The sequence below is a fragment of the Lygodium microphyllum genome, chromosome 14 (genome assembly GCF_053477565.2).
Source record: "Lygodium microphyllum isolate KBCC chromosome 14, Lygodium_microphyllum_v1.1.10, whole genome shotgun sequence".
Classification (NCBI taxonomy): domain Eukaryota; kingdom Viridiplantae; phylum Streptophyta; class Polypodiopsida; order Schizaeales; family Lygodiaceae; genus Lygodium; species Lygodium microphyllum.
The window spans coordinates 17071709-17097025 of record NC_141148.1 but is presented as its reverse complement, the minus strand read 5'-3'; the positions used below and the strand labels follow the sequence as shown (position 1 = coordinate 17097025).

The window sequence follows — 25317 nt, the reverse complement described above, 5'->3', positions numbered from 1 at the left end:
AGGACAACAAGATTGAGGGCAAGGCGCTACTGAAGCTACTCAGATTGATCGATAACCTTGTGGAGTGGGAGGTGGAGATGATGTCAAGAGCAAAGAACAAAAACTTTAGAGACCAGCTGGACTTGGGTGAATTCCTAGTCGCGGTCCAAGACATGGTCAATGAATACGACATGCTTACTAGGATAGTAATCCATGGTAGGCCAATAGAGGAGGTAGTGGCAAGCCTAGAGGAGGAGAGGAAAGCACTGCAAGTCATAACTGCTTACAGTCACGAGCAGAGAGCTAGGGAGCTGCAACAAAACATAGATGTGCATGAGGCCATGCGTGTGCTAGCACTAGCTAGCAGAAGCAAAGCAGGAGCAAACAGAGAGAGAGAGAGAGAGAGAGAGAGAGAGAGAGAGAGAGAGAGAGAGAGAGAGAGAGAGAGAGAGAGAGAGAGAGAGAGAGAGAGAGAGAGAGAGAGAGAGAGAGAGAGAGAGAGAGTGTGTGTGTGTGTGTGTGTGTGCGCTAGAGGTAGTAGACCTTACGTTGAGCGAGCTTGTGACCAAGCGGCTCATGGACAACAAAATTGCCAAACAAAGTGCAACAGTGCTAGTGACCTCGCTACTCTCAGACATAGGAATTACTCAGAGGGTGAACAACTAATAAAAAGTCCATTCAATAGCTAAGTAGTTGAGACCTCACTACTCTCAAGCCTAGGAATTACTTAGGGGGTGAAGAGCCAATAAAAAATCCATGTAGTAGCTAAGCAGCTAGCAGCCTAGTAGCGACCCATACAGCTTCGTAGAGCTAATAAAAATTCCATGCAGTAGCTAAGTAGTTGGACAAGTACCATCCTAGTAGCAACCTGTATAGCTTCATAGAGTAGTTAGGCCAACGATCTCACGGATCTTGCACAATGCTCCTAGGCTTTTGGGCTCTACTTAGGCAATAAAGGTAGGACATGGTACACCAACTTAGACACAGTTGAGCAAGCAAACTTTACCATCATGAAAGACCTTTTTATCAAAAGATTCTCAGAGGCAGGGTACTATGATAACCTCATAGTTTGACTGAAAAACATCAGCCAAAAGGACAAGGAGGACATAAGAGACTATGTCACTCATGTGCACAGTCTCTTCGAGAGAATCCCAATGAATGAGTGGCCCAATGAGAGAGTTGTCTCCACCGTGTTCATAAACGGAATCTACAACAAGGAGTTATATAAGGCTTTAATGAGTAACTCTAGTTTGTAGAGAGATGTGTTATCTAGGGTCTTTGACGAAGCAATTAGGATGGATAACCAGTTGAGAGAGAGAAGCTCTCGAAGTTCAAACCGCGACAACTCCAGTCAAAGGACCTCAGAGAAGACTGCAACCTCTAGCGAGAGAATAACCCCTAGCACACAGGATAAGGGGAAGAAAATAGATTAAGGCCAAGAGCTAGCCAAGGTGAGAATGGAGCTAGCACAACTCAGGAATTGGTGATGAAATCAGCACGACCGCACATCCAATGTGTGCATTGTGGCGGAAACCACCTCCTAGCCGCATGCCAGGATCCTAGATCTAGGCCTTGCACGAATTGTGGTAGGTTTGGCCATGATGCCATGTATTGTAGGTTGCCTAGGAGATTCCTCTATGTCCAACAGTACAATCCACTGTACCTAGGGAACGGGCCGCCAAATTTCTTTGGAAGAGGATTCCAACTGGAGCTCCTAGTACCAAACGACATGAAACCATCTATCCCTAGGATGGAGATCAACCTGACAGGCATACCTAGGCCACCAAGACCCTACGTAACCCATCCACCAAGCGATGCTCCAGTCCATTACGTGGAGTAGCCTAACGAAGATGAAGCCTATGTGGACCCTTACGTCTCGTACGATGATGAGGGAAATCCAATCCTAATGGACTATCGATTAGTACCGGTGATGGCATTAGGTAGAGGTAGGGGCAAAAGATTTGCATGGCCGACCCAAGATCCAATCTTGTGTTGGACTTGCGATCACTTGTCGAGCCATATCTCGAGGCCATATCTCATCACGTTGTCTAGAGAGAGAACAAGAGAATAGGGAAAAAGCCAACCTCAGATGTGTTGAGTGCGGCATCACTCATCTCTTCGCTAATTGCCCTAGACGAAAGCCATCCTCTAGCTCAAAAATCGTGCCATTAGTGCCTTTGTGGCTGTTCGGAGTCGAGACATTCGATAGCAAGGACACACCTATCCTGTTGCATGTCATGACCAGAGCACAGATGAAGTAGGTAGGCATACTAGGGCCTAGCAATTTAGATGCAGCCTCAATAGGAAAGAAGAGCGAAGGAGAAGCAAGAAAAAGACTAACGTAAAGGTCACAGTTAAGATTGAGGGTGCGACAATACTAGTCTGGCAAGAAGCTCACAGATGTAGAGGCAGAGATCACTGCTCCAAAGACAGAAGAGAAAGGGAGTGCCAAGGTAGGGGAGTATTCTCACCCTAAGCGCCAACTCGAGGCAATAGCCAAAGTCAAGGAGTGGGTAAAGGAAGACTAAGAGCACCTCAAGGACGTTGAGCCGATCTTAGAGAACAAGATTGAGGATCTCTCTAGCATGAGCACACCAATCTCACCTGCACGACCAAGATCGTGCAGGAGACACACCCATGCCATAGGTGGTGCTACCTAGGCCAAGTTTAGATGCTATGGGCCAGCCGCTTAGTCAAGACCAATGGCCAAGAAGCACAAACCAAGGAGAGAGGCAAGCATAGACACTGTACAGTACAACACTAAGGGAAGATTGATAGAGAAGATAAGAGCGGATTCCAAGTCTTAGAAAGGGAGTGCATACAAGATCAAGAGAGGAGTCATGCAAATGGAGTGCGATTGCTCCTAGTTGGAGCACATAGGAGCAATAGATTACGAATAAGCAGGGATAGCCCAGCCACCCACAACACCCTTGCTTAGGACGGATGTACCCATCGAGATACATGAAAGGTGAGAAGGATTGAAGCTTGCTTGGAAGAGCTATGGTAGGAAAGCAAGAGCAAGAAAGAGAGAGACACAAAATGGGAACTCCAACAGTCACAATGTGTGACCCGGCCTTCCTTTATTCAGACTATCACTAAAAGAATAAATAATTAAGTGATGGTGACGAGTGCCTGCCACCTGCAATGTGCAGTGGCGGGTATTGTCAGTGTAGTGATACACAGGTGGCTAGGCAGAGGTGCCTTTAACCCCAACAACCTTCCACTTAAAGGCGAATCTTCCCTAGTGAGGAGTGAAAAGAAAAAGAAAAGATAGTACAATGTATACATGTACCGCAAGATGAGGAAAATTATCATCTCATCCAATGTCCATCAATCTCCCGAGGAAGGCAAAGCGCTTAGTAGTGAGGCTTTTTGTGAGAAAATCTGCAGGATTTTCGTCAATGGAGATCTTGACAAGGTCAACAGACTTGTCCTCCATGACCCGACCTATGAAGTGATACCTCACCTCAATGTGTTTCATCTTCACATGGAAGATCGGATTCTTGGCTAGCTAAAAAGCACTCACAGAATCCGAATGCAGTGTAGGTATAACATCAATCCCAAGGTCATGAACCAAATAGCCTAACCATATGGCCTCCTTGCAGGTCTCGGTGGCTGCAACATACTCGGCCTTAGTTGTAGATAGAGCCGTACACTTCTAAACTCTGGATATCCAAGAGACAACACCTCCAGCATAGGTGAATACATAGCCAAAAGTGAATTTCCTACTATCTGCATGTCCTGCATAATCAGAGTCTGTGTACCCCACAACTCCTATATCCTGGCTGCTATAGCAAATACACATATCTACTGTGGCCTTTAGGTATCTCATGATACCCTTTATGGTATCCCGATGCTTCTTTCCAGGTGTAGCCATATAGCATGCCACAACACCAACTGCAAAGGCAATATCTGGATGAGTAGCTATCATGGCATACATAAAATTGCCTAGAGTTGATGCATAAGGGATCTTGGCCATCTCGGACCTCTGCTCATCTGTCTGCGGACAATTGACCTATGAAACCTTCATGTAAGAAGGTAATGGACAACCAATAGGCTTCATGTCCTGCATGTGAAAACACTCAAGGACTTTATAAATGTACTACCTCTGTGAGAGGTAGAGTAGTCCCTAATGCAGTCGCGCTTAATGCACATACCAAGAATGTGAGAGGCATGCCTTAAATCCTTCATCTCTAAGCTCTTCTTCAGCTAAGATTTAAGAGCATCCAGCTCATCATGAGATGTCCCTGCTATCGGTATATCATCCACATAAAGTACCAAAATATGCAATGGGCCATCACGGGCTTTCTTTGTGTAAGACACGGATCTATAGCACTCCTGCTGTAGCCTTGTGTGACTGCATAAAGGCATCAAACTTATGATACCACTTCCTAGGTGCTTGCTTCAAGCCATAAAGACTTTTCTTCAACTTGCACACTTGGTGCTCCCTACCAGGTTCTACAAACCCCTTAGGCTGCTCCATGTAAATCTCATCATGCAAGTCCCCATGTAAGAAAGCAGTCTTGACATCCATCTAGTACAAGTCCAAGTCAACAAGTTATGCAACCAAAGCCAAGACTAAGCGCAGGGTGGTCATCTTAATCACATGAGAGAAGACCTCATCAAAGTCAACACTATGCTCCTGCTTAAAACCCTTTGCTACCAATCTGGCCTTGTAAGCTGTCTTGGGGTGTCCAGGTGTACTTTTTAGCTTGTACACCCACTTGCAATGGTAGAGCCTTATTTCCCTTAGCCAATGCAACCAAATCCCAAGTCATATTCTTATGCAAGGAGTCTATCTTAGACTGCAAAGCCCTCTCCTAGGAGTGATTGTCACCCTTGCACATAGCCTTATCATAGATGAGAGGCTCTCTTGCATCTGTAACCAATACATAATGCACCGAGGGCTCAAATCAATCAAGTGGATGTCTATCTCTAGTAGACCATCTCATGATAGGCTCTGTTGCCTATCCAATACCCTGGCCATGTGTACCAATTGCTACTGCAGGCTATCCAACTGGCTGTGTAGGAGCATGTGGATTCTCCCAGAATATAACACTGCGTATCTCTACCATCTTCTTAGGCTGCCTATGCATCTTTTCTTCATGGAAGACTACATCATGGCTATGGATAGCTTTCCATGTCTACGGATCCTAGAGGCAGTAACCCATTTTGCATGCATCTCCATAGCTAAGGAAAATGCATTTGAAACTGTTAGGATCCAACTTACTACGCTTGTCCTTGGGCACATGGCAGTATGCCTCGCATCCATGTCTACGGATCCTAGAGGCAGTAACCCATTTTGCATGCATCTCCATAGCCAAGGAAAATGCATTTGAAACTGTTAGGATCCAACTTACTATGCTTGTCCTTGGGCACATGGCAGTATGCCTCACATCTGAAGACACATAGATTCACATAAGATGGAGGTCTCCCAGTCCATACCTCCTTTGCAACTTGGAAATCTAAACCACTAGAAGGTAATCTGTTTATGATATGCACAACTATGCTAACTGCCTCAGCCCAAAAGCTCTGTGGTAGGCCTGCATGGCTAAGCGTACTACATACATGCTCCTGGATGGTTCTATTCATCTGCTCAGCCAAACCATTTTGGGGTGGGGTATAAGGGATGGTCAATTGACACTTAATACCCCTCTTGTCACATAGCTTCTCAAAGGCACATGACACATATTCTCCCCCATTGTCAGTCCTAGGGCATTTCAGTCTATGCCTAGTTTGGTTCTCAACCAATGCAAGCCATCTCTAAAATACATCCAAGACATCTGACTTAGGCTTAATGGGATAATCCCAGACTTTACGCAGAAAATCATCAATAAACATCACAAAATACTTTTGCACCACCCATAGATTGACAGGAAATGGGCCCACAAATATCTGAATGTACCAATGCCAAGGGCTCAGGTATGCGTGTCCTACCAAACTTCTTATGTGTATTCCTAGTTTGTCTGCCATAAAGACAATGCTCACATGAATCAAAACATGCGTAGTCAAGGGGTGGTAAGTACTAAAACCAGAAAGCATTTTCATTCCCTTCAAGAACATATGGCCTAAATGAGCATGCCAAAGAGATACATGTGGGATCGAACCCACTAACAAAACATGGTCAACAGAGGACCCATCAACTACAAGAGGATAGAGACTACCAGCTTTGGCACCTCTAGCAAGCACAAGTCTACCGTGGGCGATCTTCCAAGCAGAATCCCCAAATGAAGCATGAAACCCAGCATCATCAAGTTGCCCTGCAGACATAAGACTACATGTAAGCGCAAGTACATGATGTACATAGTATAATAGAAAAGTACTGCCAGTAGAGAATTGCAGCCGTACATCTCCAACACTAACAATAGCAAGTGACATGTCATCACCCAAGCAAACTGAACCAAAGATAGTGCGGTAGGAGTGGAACCACTCATAGCATGGTGTAACATGAAATGAATCACCAGAATCCGAAAGCCAGGACAACGCATACATAGAGTGAACCTCGGTCAACAACGTAGTATCACAAGAACTAGCTGCAATGTCACATGCCTACCTAACAATTCCCTAGTAGCACATTTTAGTAGTCCATCGGGGAACTATCCTAGATGGCTTCGCCCGGCACTCGTGAGAATGCATAGGGTCTATCGTCTAGGTTTCCAGAGTCCACCCCATAACGGAATGTACTGATCGTCCCCACGAGGATCAACCTGCAAGCTCGGGGTCCTAATTTGACAACTGAGGTCTTGATGCATCAGCTAGCTCCATTGGAGGTGTCCCACAAGGGCTTCTTGTCCGATTGGAGTGATCGTAGTTACCCTTGGTTCATGGAGTGCAATGCTTTTTTCCAGCAACTAGTTAGGATTCATGGAATCTTAACGGAGTTCTGGCACAGCCACTGCACCTTTCTCCTAAGATAATTATTGATCAAGGTTTTAAAACCTGACCGTAGGTAAGTCAATGCTCGGCTCTACCTAATTTCTCTTAATTAACGTTTCATTCAATCTCTTGAAAGAAGCTCCAAGCTTACCGAGACCACCCATTCGTAGGATGGATTCGTCAGGGATCTTGCCCACCCGCTTCTCACAAACGGTTTTCTTTAGTTTTCTAATTATCTATCACATTAAGTTATGACATATAAAAGCAGCTTCGTTAATAAACCCATTATCATAAGTTCCTTTGCGTAATTTTACGACACCACACAAAGACAGAGAAAAATAATCTTTTGGAAAAACATATTTATTTATTATTTTGTAAAAGTTATTTACAATCTTTTCCCCTTCTACCTATGCAGAAGATAAAGCCTGCGTTCATCGGAAAATCTCTTCTGCATGTGCAAAAGAAAGCAAAGCCTCCAAGATTTCCGTCCCTTCACTAGTATCGGGGACTTCAGGATCCCATTCTGATTCGCGTGATGGTCAGGCAGTTCCTAGGAGCGATTGAAAGATTTACGGTTAGAGCCCCCTGGCACTCCACCTCCTCCTGCCTAATGGATTCCTCATCGAGTGACCTCTTGCCATCAGGGCCGTCCAAAGCTCCTCTTGGTGGTACAAAACAATCCCCCTTGGAGTAAGGTTCTGCGTCTAGCCGTAGGGGAGACATAGTGCGATCTTTCCTCTTATTATCCTGATTATATATTTACAATAAGATCTAACTGCTACAAGCACAATTAATCATTCTTGTGCAACCATCAATATATGCACAAATTTAAAAAAAGAAACAACAGCAAGTGTTTTTAGCATAGGAAGTAGCCCCACCTAATTCTAGGGTTTCTCTTTTAAGGTCCCACCTTGTTCTTAGGGTTTCGCTTCCTACTTGCAACTTTTTTTTCTGGATCTGCAAGTTATTTCGCGAATTTGAAGTCTATTTTATCCTTATGAAAACTTGGTATTCTCGCCCGAAAAGATAATACGGGCATTTATACCTATGGCAGGCAATTCATGCATTGCCCTGCCCTAACCCACACTTAGCAGGATTTCAAATGCTTTTCCAAGTTTGTTTAGACATTAGAATTTGTATCGACAAATTCTTATCAATGTCCAATAAGTCTTACAGACTTTCGATATTTATTTAATTTCCTGATACTGATTGTTTCAGGGTTATCGAGTATTTCATAGTTGTTTTTGCTTCAACATCCTTGATATTTTAGGTAAGGTTTTCTCGTTGATTCATATATGGGTCGACTCATGATATTGATGCTCTCGCTAATATAACCATTAATATTAACATTGTGTGTGTTTTCAGTAAGAAAATAATTTTTATTTTATTTTGCTCGTATTCTATGGTTTAATCGACGATGTTCGGTCATTTATCAAACTTTCAACATTATCTAGGAAGATCAATTTTCATTTAGCTATGTCATAAATGCAATGCTAATTGTTTTTCTGAAAACTTTATTCTAAGCATGTAAAAATCACAAGTGTAATTTTTCTTTCATCTTTTAGACATCGAATTATATTACTACGCACCTAGCTTATATGCGTCTAGTATATATTTTCATATATAATTTTCTATTGATTTAATGCATTGATTATTTCATGATATCATCTAAATGATTTTCTATAAATTATTATGAGACTCATATGTGTATGTTTATCATTAGCAAAATGAAATAGAGATGGTCATTTGAAGGAAAAATTATAAAATATTTCATTTCCTAACATCATCTATCTTTTTTTAGTTATTATAATTACATGTATCATTAACAAAATAACAATAAATATCACGAAATAAACCATAATTACAATATTTTCTTCATAATAGGCATATAATCCTTTTTCAAGTGAAAGAGTCTTTTCACTGAATAGTTTATTATTATATTACTTAGGCCATTTTCCTAAGTGGTAGTTCATATGCATTTTCTTTAAAATACATTTATAATCATTTAAAGCCAAATATAGCAATAAGTTTATAAAATATCATTTTTTTCCAACCTGACGAGATGTTACCTCTATCACGTTTGTAGTAACAGGGGTTTCGCCAATTCCTACCACGTCATTTTCTCCATCGACCGCGTTTCTTGCTTCTTTTGCTTCAAATGGGCTTATTGAATTTTTGCGACCTCGTGGAGCCATGGATGCCAGGTGGAATTAATGTGGTAGCTCATGGAGAGTCGGTAGTCATTTAGAAAAATCTCCCTAGCGTTTTGCTTAGTGATATGGTTGTATGGAAGAAAGGCGTAACAAGGGGTAGAGAAAATGGAAATGAGGTAGAACAGGGGTATTTTCATTCTTCAAGGCTCAAACTAGAATGGAAAAGAGATGCAGAGAAAAATTTCCATCATCAGGAGGTCTTCCTTCTTGCTTTCTTTGTGAAGGAGAGGGGTTGTATTTATAGCCATGAGGGGGAAGCATGTAGTCACTCATTCTTTTGGCTACTTATCAAGAGCTAAGTAAGCTTGATAAAAAATAATTTTTGATTGCCTACGTGTTGGATGGTGGCATGGGGATGATTTTAAAATGCTTTCTCTCCCTCTAGGCATAAAAAAGGTCATGATTTTTTGCATATTTTTTAAAAAACGTAATTTTTTCATCAAAACGACTTCATCTGGTATTTTTTGACCAAGTTACCTCATGACTTATCGAGTTTATAAAGTCATGCCATACTCTTTGATACTTAACTTACTCAAGATCATGTTCGTTCTTGCGCGATCTTTGTCTACCAATTAAGGCTTTTGAGATTTGTCTTGCCATTGCAAAATCAATGCGATCTTTGATGCATTAAATGGAATCGGGAATGCTAAATCAAATATAATGTGGGAAATATTATGAGAAAGCCATCGTAATATAATTTATGAGGCGTATTTGCCTTTTTGTTGGTTGGGTTCATTGAGGCGTCTTCTCATGTTGGATTGTAGAATTGATTTAATGCAATATTTGATATTACATGCGGTCACTTATGTGATAACTCAATGAGTAAATTTTAAAACATTTTAAACTTGAATTTGTTTTATGAAGTGTTATGGCGGGAATATTACATCCTCTCCTGCTTAGAGGAATTGAGATGTCCTTATCTCAAAAAGAACTGGAGAAACTGCTTTTCTAGAGCTGTCTCTTCTATCCAAGTAGCATCCTCCTCAGGATAGTCTTTCCACTGGATAAGATACTCTCTAATGGTTCTGTTTTTAAGAGGTTTCTCTTTTACATCTAGGATCTTATCAGGCTGGAGTTCAACGGCTCCTTGACTAGGCATTACAGTTTGCTGGTCATCAAGAATATAATCTTGATTTGCCACATAAGCTTTCAGAAGACTAATGTGAAATACATTGTGGACTTTCACATGATCAAAAAGTTACAGTTTATAGGCATTAGCTCCTAGGCATTTGAGAACCTTGTATAGTCCACAATACTTTGGACTCAACTTTTTGAACTTTCCCAATGACGAAGAACTCTTCTTTGGGCGTACACGGATGAAAACCATGTCTCCCTCTTGGAAGATGCACTCTTTCCATCTTAGATCAGCATAAGCTTTCTGGCGATCTTTGGCAGCTTGGATGTCTTGTTTGATAGTTTTGACTTGATCATCCATGTCTTCTAGCATTTTCTTACAAAATTTAGTCGTTGTTATCTTTTATAATTAGTAGCCATATGTTATGATTTTTACAAGTAAGGAATATTTACAAATGACAGATGTTTACAAGTAGATATACATAAGCATCGATAGGATATGCTAGATGTTATGTACAATTTCCAAAATAGGATATCATTATATCTTTCTTTTTCAGGGATGGATATCAGTTACATTCATGTAGAAGAAAGTAGGCCAATTGCTGTCTATATCCAGAAACCTATAATGTGAAAATGACAGATTTGGAAAACCATGGATATGGTAATCTCGATACTTGTGACATCCTTGGATTATAATTCTGTCAGCTGGGATTATCTTCAATACCTTGTCATAGACATAAGGGTCTAAATGTATCTGTCGACCACTGTTAATCATAAGTGGATTCCTTCTGGACAAACAAAAGATAAAGGCCTCAACTACTTTTGAATTTTCCATCCATTCAAGGCGTTTTGGATTAGTCTGCATGTTGAAGAATCAACCCGCCTTGATGCAACAATAACGCTCATCCTAGAACCATCTTCTTTCACGATTCATGGGGGATGGATCATATACGTGATCGAGTATCCTCATCATTTCTCTTCTCCACTCATCATCCATGGAGTTGAACGCAGGTGTGTACATTGCTAAAAAAACAAGGAACTGGTTCTAGGCTTCATTATTCTGCCAAGGTTTATTCCTTAACAATCAACACACTGATTATTACTTAGAATAGTTAGTCTTAAAAATCATAGATATTTTTAATTTCAATTAGGCTCTGATATCACTTGTTACATGCCTACCTAACAGTTCCCTAGTAGCATGTTTTAGTGGTCCATCAGGGAACTATCCTAGATGGCTTCGCCTGGCACTCGCAAGAATGCACAGGGTCTATCGTCTAGGTTTCCTAGAGTCCACCCCGTAACGGAAGGTACCAGCCGTCCCCACGAGGATCAACCTGCAAGCTCGGGGTCCTAATTTGACAACTGAGGTCTTGATGCATCAGCTAGCTCCATCAGAGGTGTCCCACAAGGGCTTCTTGTCCGATTGGAGCGATCCAAGTTACCCTTGGTTCATGGAGTGCAACGCTTTTTTCTGGCAACTAGTTAGGATTCAAGGAACCTTAATGGAGTTCTGGCACAGTCGCTATACCTTTCCACTAAGATAATTATTGATCAAGGTTTTAAGACCTGACCCTAGGTAAGTCAATGCTTGGCTCTATCTAATTTCTCCTAATTAGCTTTTCATTCAATCTCTTGAAAGAAGCTCCTAACTTACTGGGACCACCCATTTGTAGAACGGATCCATCAAGGATCTCGCCCACCCGCTTCCCACAAAAGGTTTTGTTTAGTTTTCTAATTACCTAACACATTAAATTATGATATATAAAAGCATATTCGTTAATTAATCCATTATCATAGGTTCCTTTGCGTAATTTTACAACACCACACAAAGGCATAGAAAAATAATCTTTTGGCAAAGTATACTTATTTATTATTTTGCAAAAGTTATTTACAATGCTTTTCCCCTTCTGCCTATGCAGAAGATAAAATCTCAGTTCATCGGAAAATCTCTTCTGTCTGTGTAGAAGAAAGCAAAGCCTCTAAGATTTCCGTCCCTTCACTAGTATCGGGGACTTCAGGATCCCATTCTGATTCGCGTGAGGGTCAGGCAGTTCCTAGGAGCGATCGAAAGATTTACGGTTAGAGCCCCCTGGCACTCCCGCCTCTTCCTGCCTAATGGATTCCTCATTGAGTGACCTCTTGCCATTGGGGCCGTCCAAAGCTCCTTGTGGTGGTACAAAACAATCCCCCTTGGAGTAAGGTTCTGCGTCTAGCCGTGGGGGAGACATAGCACGATCTTTCCTCTTATTATCCTGATTATATATTTACAATCAGATCTAACTGCTACAAGCACAATTAATCATTCTTGTGCAACCATCAATACATGCACAAATTTAAAAAAAGAAACAACAGCAAGTGTTTTTAGCATAGGAAGCAGCCCCACCTAATTCTAGGGTTTCTCTTTTAAGGTCCCACCTTGTTCTTAGGGTTTCGCTTCCTACACTACAAGATATAGACCTTATAGCGACGTTTAAAGCGACGAAAATACAAACAACAAAATTTGCCCCCGTCGTCGCAAAAAGCGTCGTTATTGACAATGCCATAGAATCGTCGCTATATGCGTCGGACAATTTGCGACACTGATAGCGACGACAATAGCGACGTGTGCAATAAATTTGCGACGCAAATAGCGATGGTAACAGAGAAATTTTTTTTTTGTGGCAGGGCAGCAAGCTGCCCTGCCACATATAGCACTGTGTGCTGTATGAGAGCCATACAAAATAGTTTTTGCACTGCTGCATACAAAGCGTTTGCAAACAAAAAGAATGTATACTGAAATCATAAAACTGATAGATGAAATAAATACATGATATCACATAAAATGCGATTGGTACAATCATAAAACAATATCACTAATACATAGAAAATGTCTACATAGATCGGGCGACTAAAAACTAAAGGTATGTGAGCTCTAAGGATCCAAGGGCGAGCTACAAATCGTCGTCCCCCGAAAGCTCTTCCCGCTGTAAAGGAGCATCAAACGGATTCTGCAGAAAAAGAAACAACATATCAATCCACCATACAATAATGCATTCAAATATCTCATGGTAACCACGGACAAGAAAGATGAGTGACTTACTGGGCCGCCGCGTTTATACAATCGGTCAATCAATGATCTGAGACCGTGCCTCTCTGCATATCGAGTCTCAAGGCCTTGCGGATCGCTATTTGTAATGGAGTGCTGCAAAGAAAACAAAATGCTAACTATTAGAAACATGATTGTCAGTACAAAGAATATCTCAAAAAAACAAATAAGCAAAACAAAAGAGAAACTTACAAAGTCCTCCAAATATGTCCTGTGGCCGCCACTCCCAAGATGATGTACCGATCCGGCCTCGATTCGTGCCCTCGCCGCCTCCCGCTGCTGACTCCAACGTCCTGGCGAATTTGTAGCCTCCTCCCTCAGTCGGCGCCAGTCGTCTATATCTAACCACTCGGGCTTTGGAGCCCCACTCTTGATTGCCTTGCGTGCGTCAGATCGTCTATGTGACATGTATGCACGCATGCAATCCATCATCCAGTCCGTAGAGAATCTATCCACTGCGGCTGGCACCGGGAACTCCTCGTGCAAGGATGCTACTATGTACTCCTTGCTCCCCTCCGGTATGTTCCTCCAATGATCTAGGACGTTGTGCCGAAAAACTTGTTGGCACAACTCCCTCATGCGAGCCATCACCCTCCTCCCCTCATCATTCATGATGATGGCTCCTGACCTGCCATCCACTAGGTATCCATAATCCCTAGGAGTGTGCCTTGTATGGGCCCTCTCCCATCTCCGTCCACGCTCCTGGGCATATCCAGGAGACCCCTGAACATCCGGTGTACCGACGGGGGTACCCTCTCCCGAAGTGCCACTCAAAGGGGTGCCACCAGAGGGGGTGCCACCAAAAGGAGTGCCACCAAAAGGCGTGACATCTGCCGACGGCTGCGCAAAAGCCGGAGTAATTGGAGTGGACATCCCCACAGGTGTGACAAATCCTGGAGGTGACCGAGCTCCAGTTGAACGACAAGACGGAGACACCGCGTCCGTGTCTCCACAACAGCACCCCCCTGATCCTCCTGCAGTCGCAGTCCCTCCGTCTGGCCCAAGTCGCGAGCGTCGAGATCGTGTGCTCGAAGCTGAAGCATCTGATCGCGCTGAAGCTGATCTAGCAGAGCGCCATGACGAAGAACGAGACAGCTCCTGATCTGCCATCTCTCTGAATCTCGCGAGCTGATCTAGAGACATACGTGCCATCATCTCCTGAAACTCCTCATCGCTCATCCCTCGACTCATCCTGAAAATGTCGATACCTGCACAGATAAAAAATAATGTTAGAATAATCAATTTAAACTATACAAAGCACATTAATATAAATCATTTTTGAAAAATCCCTCTTAAAATGCATATCTTATCTACCTTTATGGAATATCTAAACAACGAATCGAGTAATACAATTCTCCAAGAATGAAGTATTCTATGGTCCCATGTTAATCTCATGACACAACTCTGCATACATTGGAAGGTCGATAGACATGTCACCACAAAAGAACGAGTCTGCCTCGTTCTCAAAAAATTCTACGACTTCTGTATTTCCATCATTGTTAGCCGATGCGGGCTCCAAGCTTGCGGTGGCCTCCACCCCTTGTAATTTCGATCCCTCTATTTGCATATTTTCTTCATCTATGCCTGGAACATCGCTTTGATTGTATACTCTTGCACCTCGAGGAGTTGAAGGTATAACATACCACCATCGAGGTTGTCGAGGATTTGGATAGAAGATTACCTGTTCACAAACACTTACAAACTGTCTTCAAACCATTGTGACATAAACCATGTCGTATTACAATTAGCAAGCAAATGACTAGTTGTACCTGTTCACAATGGGCCAGCAACACAAAGGTGTCGCGCAAATCCATCCATTTTTTTTCGGAATCTATTTCGAGAAATCCAGATGGACCTCGTCGAACTGTTGCGCCAGCTCCTCCAAGTACCACTTTGAACCACTGCACATCGAATATTATCATGGAGAAGCTACGGTAATCCACCGTAATAATACTTTGCAAATTTCCAAAATACTCCATCTCATCCACAACCGTGTTCGGATCCATTGCTCGTCGCCGGCTCTCTTGCTCAAACCTTGCCATGACACCACAGTCCATTGTGGAGCGCATTTTGTCAATACGCTCCACCCGAAAATGCCGTCCGTACGACCACGCTGCACTATATATTTTGTACTGCACATTGAAACACTCAAATTAGATGTAGCAAGCAAATTTAGATACGACACATTCTAAACCCCTCATTACCTTTGGACTACATCCCCTCGAGAACTCCCACTCCTCCATTGAGACCTCTGTCCCTTCGCTGGATGCTGCGGTCAAGGCTCCATGCAACCATCGTGTTGACATAAATCGCGGCATCTCCTCCATGCCTTCGGGATATCGAATCGGTCGGTGACGGGTACTGCGTCGGAATTCAGCTCGCGCTTCCTCTCGATCTTGCCTTGCAATCTGGTACTTGGCGAGCCACGTCTCCATGGAGGCATGGTGCAACATACAAAAGCGATTCACCTTCTCTTCCATTGAGGCATCCATTCTTTTTTCTACCCCATTTCCAACCACCACATCTCCAGTCAGCCTGTCATCGTCCTTCAGCGTCCATAGCATTTCATTGTCTGGTTCCACCGTTGGTAGCCATTGTGAGATATGCACTAACGCCTCTGACACCAACCAACCTTCCGCCATGCTACCTTCCGGACGAGCTCGTTGTCGCACAAAGCCTTTCAGGGTTTTCATGAAGCGCTCCAGGAAGAACATCCATCACGTATGGACAGGTCCAGCAATCTCCACTTCATCCACAAGATGCACAAGAAGGTGAACTTGTATCGTGAGCATGCTAGTGGGCAGGTATTTCTCAAAGAGACAGACCGTCTCAATTGCTCCCCGCCTTGCGGATTCAATAGAGGACGTCTTAATCTCTTTCTGTGAGATCCATTGCACCAAAGTCGACAGCTTGTAAATGGCCCCGCGAATTTCTGGAGTTAGGCATCCCGCGATCGCGATCGGTAGGACAAACTGCCACAAATGAGAAAGCATTAAGAATAATGGTCACTTTTCAAATTTCAAAATGTCAACGCTAATTAAAATCCATTCTGTTCACAAACCTGACATATCTTATGCCAATCATGGGATTTTAGCCCAGACATTTGGTCATCTTTAGAAAATGCGGACCTGAGAGAACGCATCATACCCGTCGGAGTGTGGATAGACTTGATTACTTGCTTCACAATGCGCTCTTCTTTGGTAGACAAAACCCAGGGAGCGCGAGGAAGCTGCACTCCCCCTTCAGCACTCGACTACGGCCAAAGCTCCTCCATCTTACCTACCTCCTTTAAATCCATTCGTGACCCTATAGTGTCTCTCTTTCCTGTGATGTGGTCCCATAGCAAGCTGCCCAGATTTTTGAAAATATGCATGGGATCCAACAAGTGGTTGACCTGTAAGTGGGTCCAATATGGCAACTCGTAGAAAACTGAGAACCGTCGCATTCCATTTGGATGTGATTCCGGGTTTACCATTTTCAGCTCGTACCAGCTTGTAGCGTTCATACGTGCTGGAGGTCGTCCAAGAAAACCTTCCTTGAGTTCATGATCCTCCGGTAAGAAAGCGGCGTGTCCTTGATATACCATCTTCTTCATGGTTCGTGACCTTTGGGAGTCTAACTGTGGCCCACACAATGGACATGCATGATAACCTGAGGTAACGAGACCTGCAAGGCGATCCACGACCTAGTGAATACTTGATTGAATGAAATAAAATATAGATATTACCGGTGAGAACAAAGGTCTGCTCACCTAAGCACTCTCCCAATCCCGGAAAGTCATGCATTGTCCACATGAGAATGGCTCAAATATTGGCTGACCGCCGACCATCGCGCCTGCTCATATCTTGCACCGTGACCCCCTCCTCCCACAAAATCTTAAGCTCATCGACTAATGGACGAAGATACACGTCCATATTTTTTACTTTGTAGCGGCCCGGGACGAGCAAGCTAAGGATGAGATGTCCTTTCTTCGTAGAAAGCCATGGAGGAATGTTGTAGTTGACAAGCACTATAGGCCACACACTGTAAGAAGTCGAGCGCAGACCGAATGGGTTCACACAATCCATGGCGAGACCGAGCCGAAGATTCCTTGGCTCTCGCGCAAAGCCTGGGAAGGTAGAGTCAATGTGGCTCCATGCGCGCGAATCTGCTGATATTCGTTGCATTCCATCCGTGGACCTATTCTGCACATGCCACGTTGTCAAGCTTGCCATGGCAGACGTGCGAAACATGTGGTTTATGCGGGGGATGAGCGAAAAGTGTCTGAGGACTTTTTGAGGGATGGTCTGCCCTTGCAAGTCCTATCGATACCTGTGAGCACCACACTTTGGACATGTCTTCATAGTCTCGTATTCATCTCGAAACAATATGCAGTCGTTGATACATGCATGGATGTTATTGTAGTCCATGCCAAGCTTCCGTAAAACATGTCGTGCATCATCACGAGACTCAGGCATGGTGTTTGCAGGTGGCAATATATGATATTTCAATAACCTGAAAAAATCATAAAACACCTTGAAAAATCCATCCATGTTTGCAATAATACTGTTAAAAAAAAAAACAATGAAGTCTGTGTGCAAGGTACCTGAATAACTCAGTCACACTCGTATCGCTCCAACCGTATTTTGCTTGCACACTTAAGAGTGCAAGCAATGTCTTCAACTGAGATACTCGGCACCCATCATATAATGGTATGGATGCTTCCTCTCTAAGCGGGTCAGATGTCTCAACATCCATGGGAATCAATGCATCGATCATTGCCTCCATCTCAGGCTCCAAGATTGTAGGCAAGTCGGGAAGGTTGTCTGTCTCCTCTGGCATTGACGGTATAGATGGGCCTTGAGAGTGGTCGATTGGCTCCTGCAATCCATCCATCGCACATCCACGAACTCTTCTAATTGGCCGCAAAGGGTGCACTCCCCCTTGGGTCGAGATATCACCCCCCTGGATACAAAATTTGCCAACAAGACCCAATCTTATTGTGTATGGTTTTCAATTAGCTTGAGAGTACAATGCATGAAAAATGCTAACTTCAAATTACTGTTTGCTGAAAATCTGCAATCGCCTGATCAATGATCTTAGATTGAAACTCGCCAAATCGTCGTACGTGTTCTATAGACAATCGGCGTTTTCGTCTAATTGCCAACTTGCATTGAGAGCAAGGACATGGGACACGCTGATTAAGATACGACTCGCGGTCTTGAACAATAGGACCTTCTTCATTTGCCATCTTATCTACATTACAGCAAACGAGGCTTAAATGGATAGCTTTACGGAGATGTACGTCAAGTTGCAAGTTGACCATAAACCTTGCATTGTATATAGTAGTCGAGAGATTTTCCAATGTTATATCTCGGCCTTGTATCATGCTCAACGATTTGTTTGTCCCGGTAGATAATTTTTTGTTATATCTCGGCTTTGAGTATAAGTAATCCATTTTAAAATTAATGCGCGCCATCTATGAAATTTTATAACTATAGTAATAAAATTTATTTCAATCAATTCTACTCATAGTCATAAGATCTGAGAGAAATTATCCGATACTCAATTTAAGGGTTTCTTCTTCTATAACAATAATTTTGGGTTCATTTTGATGAAGTACGTGGCCGTATGCAAAGCACATTGCATACCATTATCAATACGTATATTATCTTAAATTTCCTTCCCTTCCCTCTCCCTCTCTTTCTCTCCCTCTCCCTCTCTTCCTCTCTTTCTCTCACCCTCTCCCTCTCCCTCTCGTTCTCTTTCTCTCCCTCTCTCATTTCCTCCCTCCCCCTCCCTCTCCCTCTCCCTCTCCCTCTCCCTCTCCCTCTCCCTCCCCCTCGCTCCCTCTCCCTCTCCCTCCCCCTCCCTCTTTCTCTCCCTCTCTCATTTCCTTCCCCTCCCCCTCCCTCTCCCTCTCCCTCTCCCTCTCCCTCTCTTTCTCTTTTTCTCCCGCTCCCTCTCTATCTCTCTTTCTCTCTCATTTCCTAAACAAGCAAAAAATAAAGTGATTTAAACATTCTCCAAGCAAAAGGGAGAGGGAGAGATACAATGCACTCTCCCTCTCTTTCTCTTTCTATCCCTCTCTCATTTCTTTCCCCTTCCTCTCCCTCTCACTCTCTTTCTCTCTCATTTCCTCTCCTAAACAAGCAAAAAATAAAGTGATTCAAACATTAAACAAGCAAAAGGGAGAGGGAGGGAGAGAGAGAATGCACTCTCCCTCCTTCTCCCTCTCTTTCTCTTTCTCTCCCTCTCCTATTTCCTCCCCCTCCCTCTCCCTCTCCCTCTATTTCTCTTTCTCTTTCTTTCTCTTTCTCTTTCTTTCCCTCTCCCTCTCCCTCTCCCTCTCCCTCTCCCTCTCCCTCTCCCTCTCCCTCTCCCTCTCTTTCTCTCTTACTCTCTCGTTTCCTCTCCTAAACAAGCAAAAAAGAAAGTAATTTAAACATTAAACAAGCAAAAGGGAGGGAGAGAGAGAGAATGCACTCTCCCTCTCCCTCTCCCTCTCCCTCTCTTTCTCTTTCTCTCCCTCTCTCTCCCTCTCCCTCTCCTTCTCTTTCATTTCCTCTCCTAAACAAACAAAAGAGAACGATTTAAACCTTCAACAAGTAAAAGAAAGAGAGAGGGAGACTCACCAATGAGATATGGCGAGCGTGGGCAGCTTCTCTTTGCAACGAGGGCTCCTCCTCTCCTTCGCGAACAACGACGGTGGCAGTGGCGACGGTGGTGGCGGCAGCAAGTCTCTTCCTCTTCTCTCACAAAGCCTTGGCTCTCTCCCTCGCTCTCGCTCTCAAAAGGCGAAGAAAAGAAAATGAAAACGGCGCTCTGGTTTCGGCCGCGCTTTTTTTCCCTGCGGCGTCGCTATTGGAGTCGCTATATGCGTCGCTATTTGCGACGCAAATAGCGACGCATATAGCGACGCCTATTGCGACGCCAATAGCGACGCCTATAGCGACGCCGATATCCGCCGTCGCTAATCGGCGTCGCTATTGCCCCATTTCCTTGTAGTGCTACTTGCAACTTTTTTTTCTGGATCCGCAAGCTATTTCGCGAATTTGAAGTCTATTTTATCCTTATGAAAACTTGGTATTCTCGCCCGAAAAGATAATATGGGCATTTATACCTATGGCAGGCAATTCATGCGTTGCCCTGCCCTAACCCACACTTAGCAAGATTTCAAATGCTTTTCGAAGTTTGTTTAGACGTTAGAATTTGTATTGACAAATTCTTATCAATGTCCAATAAGTCTTATAAACTTTCGATATTTATTTAATTTCCTGATACTGGTAGTTTCAGGGTTGTCGAGTATTTCATAGTTGTTTTTGCTTCAACATGCTCGATATTTTAGGTAAGGTTTTCTTGTTGATTCATATGTGGGTTGACTCATGATATTGACGCTCTCGCTAATATAACCATTAATATTAACATTGTGTGTGTTTTCAGTAAGAAAATATTTTTTATTTTATTTTGCTCGTATTCTATGGTTTAATCGACGATGTCCGGCCATTTGTCGAACTTTCAATATTATTTAGGAAGATCAATTTTCATTTAGCTATGTCATAAATACAATGCTAATTGTTTTTCTGAAAAATTTATACTAAGCAATGTAAAAATCATAAGTGTAATTTTGCTTTCATCTTTCAGATATCGAATTATATTACTAGGCACCTAATTTATGCGGGTCTAGTGTATATTTTTCTATACAATTTTCTGTTGATTTAATGGATTGATTATTTCATGATATTATCTAAATGATTTTCTATACATTATTATAAAACTCATATGCATCTATTTATCATTAGCAAAATGAAATAGAGATAGCCACTTTCAAGGAAAAAATATAAAATATTCCCTTCTTTAACACTGTCTACCTTTTTTTAGTTATTATAATCACATGCGTCATTAACGAAATAACAATAAATATCACGTGATAAACCATAATTACGATATTTTTTTCATGATAGACATATAATCATTTTTAAAATGAAATAGTCTTTTCATTGAATAGTTTATTATTATATTACTTAGGTCATTTTTCTAAGCGACAGTTTATATGCATTTTTTAAAAAATGCGTTTATAATAATTTAAAGCCAAATATAGAGATAAGTTTATAAAACATTATTTTTTTCCAATCGGACGAGATGTTACCTCTATTAGGTTTGTAGTAACGGGGGTTTCACCAATTCCTACCACGTCATTTTCTCCATTGACCGTGTTTCTTGCTTCTTTTGCTTCAAATGAGCTTCTTGAAATTTTGTGACCTCGTGGAGCCATGGATGCCAGGCGAAATTAACGTGGTAGCTCACGTAGAGTTGGTGGTTGTCTAGAAAAATTTCGCCAGGATTCTGCTTAGCGATATGGCTATATGGAAGAAAGACGTAACAGGGGGTAGAGAAAATGGAAATGAGGTAGAAGAGGGGTATTTTCTTTATTCAAGGCTCAAGCTAGAATGGAAAAGAGATTTTTCCATCATCAAGAGGTCTTCCTTCTTGCTTTCTTTGTGAAGGAGAGGGGTTGTATTTATAGCCATGAGGGGGAAGCATGCAGTCACTCATTCTTTTGGCTACTTGTCAAGAGCTAAGTAAGCTTGATAAAAAAATACTTTTTGATTGCCTATGTGTTGGATGGTGGCATGGGGATGGTTTTAAAATGCTTTTTCTCTCTCCAGGCGTAAAAAAGTCATGATTTTTGGCCTATTTTTTCAAAAACATATTTTTTTCATCAAAACGACTTCACTTGGTAGTTTTTGACCAAGTTACCTCATGACTTATCTAGTTTATAAAGTCATGCCATACTCTTTAATACTTAACTTACTCAAGATCATGCTCGTTCTTGCGCGTTCTTTGTCTACCAATTAAGGCTTTTGCGATTTGTCTTGCCATTGCAAAATCAATGAGATCTTTAATGCATTAAATGGAATCTGGAATGCTAAATCAAATATAATGCGGAAAATATTATGATAAAGCCATCGTAATATTATTTACGAGGCGTATTTGATTTTTTATTGGCTGGGTTCATTGAGGCGTCTTCTCGTGTCGGATTGTTGAATTGATTTAATGCAAGATTTGATATTACATGTGGTCACTTATGTACTAACTCAATGAGTAAATTTTAAAACATTTTAAGCCCGAATTTGTTTTATGAAGTGTTATGGTAGGAATATTACATGCAAGTATGTACTCTCCATCAGAGTCATCAATCTACATGACATTTATTTCCTTGATTTTTACATTGGATTTTGTAGGCACCATGTTGCGGTCAGATGACTTTTCATGTACTTTGTATTTTCCTTTCTCTTTATGGTTCTCATTGGACAACTCATGACATTGTGGGTGTATGTGACCCTTCTTGTGGCAATGATCACATGTCACATTAGCATTTCTTCCATGAGACTTGCTGCGTCACTTACCACGCAACTTAGACCTAGACTTTTGCGAGTCTCTGCCACGTCCATATCCACGGTCATTCTTTCTATTACCATCTCTGTCTCTAATAGTCAAAGCATGCGACACACGAGAGGCTTCCAAGTTCTTACGGTTGATCTCTTTTTGCAGAAGAGCACTCTTTACATCAGGCAAGTTCAAAATACTAGCAGGAGCACATTAGGTAGTGCAGAATACATCCCATGACTCACTCAGAGTCCCAAGCAAAAAAAAATGGAGCAACCTCATCATTGAAGGTAATGCCTTGCGAAGTCAAGTTCTTGAGAATAGCATGGAACTGGCTCAAATAAGGAGATATTGTCATATTCTCCTTCATGCGTAGGTCCATAAGCTGCTTCAACCAATATATTTGACTTAGTGGACTTTTCTTGTCATAGAGATTCTTAATTTTATCCCAAAGTTGCCAAGCACTCTATGCTTCCTCAACCACGTTGTAATGCACCTGTTCAGTGAGAGACAAGATGAGGGTGGACTTGCATAACTCATCAAGCTCATCTCATTTGTCATCAATCATAGTTTCAGACTACTCGCCATGCATCCTTAGTGGCTTTATCTGTGACTTCTGCACCAATACCTACCAAACTTGGCTGTTCCAATAGGCATAATTCGTACCATCAAGCTTATCGATGTTGAACATAGCATTGTTAGTGGAAGAAGATGCCATACTATAAACTGAAACAATGCAGACAACTCAAAACTGCTTGTTGTAAACTGCAGAAAATGACAAAAAAAAACCACCAAAACCAAGGTAAAATGGTGACAAACGAGTATTTAATGATGCTTCCCACTAAGTACCATCAAAAGTACATAAATCAGGATGATTCAACATGAAAAATACATCACAATCCGAAGATATATGCTTGCTGTAATTTATTACGCCAGTGTACAATGAGAGTTGACAGTAAGTAAAACCCAATATACAAAGTCAATCACTGATTGTCAATGCAAAACCAACATCAAACGAGCATAAATAAGCATGTAACAGTCAAACTGGCATGAGCCAACACCCAAGCATGTGAGACAAAGTCCATCAGTAAAGTCGATACACCCCCCAACCAGTAGGGCAAAATGTACATACCACTGCCAAGACCTGACATAAGTCGGTGTTTGCTTAGTGAATGCAAAGTTTAATCACCCCAAGTACATCTACACGGACCAAGGTATATCAACCAAAGTCGAATCACCTCAAGTACATCTACATGAACCAAGGTATATCAACCATACATCATCCACGAGAAGATCCAAGTCTCAAAGATCCAAAAGCTCAATATGCATAACTTGCACTACTCAATGTCTGATAAGCATACAAAGACGCTCCCACTGGCACAAAAGCCATGAGTGTCAAGCAAATAAGCTCAAACAAAGCATGTAAGAGTACTAGTGACGGAATATCCAAGATCATACATCAGTAAGATATCTAGAGCACATGAGTAGTCAAGTATCTAATGATAGCATCCAATGTCACAAAGACAATCCCAATCAATCTCTGTGACAAGCCAAAGCAAGACCAAAATAAGCTCCATAATATCCAAAGTCAAGCCAAACAAAGTTCCAGTGGCATTCAAGTCCAAACAATGTAACTGGCATGTGTAGGTAACATAAGCATCAAGCATGTACCAATGGGTCATACATAGACCATATGTATAACCTTTGTACAAAGCATGCCAGTGTAGACCAATGTCAAGTAAATGCCAACCAATATAGAGCTCAAACAAGGCTCAAAATGCATTCTGGGACTATCCAAAGCATTTTTCAACCTTCATTTGCATCCTACTAGTCATATGAAACACCCGGGAAGCATGTGTGTGACCAATAGGCAGAGCATAAGGTGACGAAATAAGCTTCAACCCTAGAGTGTGAAGTATGATTTATTGTGTAAAACTAAGTATTTCAAGCCACTAAATGAGCTCCAAATGATGGCCAATCAATAGGCATACATTCCCCAAACATTCGGGGACCAACCGGGCATAATCGGGCATCAAATGACCATGTAGCATAAGTATAAAGTGTAATGACAGGGGGATTGCCCTATTTTGGCTACCTATGGATTGTGTAAAATAGTCAATGGCTGAGCAAATTCAGACCCAAAAGCATCTCACATCATAGGCATACATTCTCCTAGCATTCAAGACCAATTAGGCATCAAATGTTAATGCCAAAGTGATCTAGAAAAAAGTTGCTAATATAGCACTGCTGTGGGCTGCTTGTAAACTATGTATAACAATCCCAAACATGAAGTAGATCAAATAAATACTCAATGCCAAGGCTCGAGATAAAATAGCAAGCATAAACCAAGTGTATAGTGCCCAAATGAGGCTGCCATGAGTGCCAAGGGAGGGCTGAAGTAAAAAAACGTTTTTTTTGGTGTGCAGTCCCTTCTTGCTGTACCCTACAAACTAAAATAAACACCCAAAAGAATGCTTCAATACCTTTGAAGGAATGACCTGAGGGTGCCCAAATGGGCCAGGTAGGTGCTTGGGAAGCTGGGGAGTGACGGGAGCTTGAGAGAGTTGGTTATGGCTATCGAAAAGGAGACCCAATGAAAGTAGGTAATCAATAGGAAGCTGAAGAAGTCATGGACCAAGCTTGAATGCTCAAGAAACCACAATCTGATGCCAGTTGAAAGGTGAGAAGGATCGAAGCTTGCTTGGAAGAGCTATGGGGGGA

The 25317-nt window shown here is 42.2% G+C and overlaps 1 long non-coding RNA gene across 1 annotated transcript in view; it reads left to right on the top strand.

Moving 5' to 3' along the window:
• LOC148025366 (uncharacterized) overlaps positions 1-9172 on the top strand; it is a 107284-nt gene extending 98112 nt beyond the window's left edge. The window contains exon 4 of the long non-coding RNA XR_015693059.1: positions 8942-9172. This is a non-coding gene — a long non-coding RNA (uncharacterized LOC148025366). The remainder of the gene's footprint in view (positions 1-8941) is intronic.
• The last annotated feature ends 16145 nt before the right edge of the window (positions 9173-25317 follow it).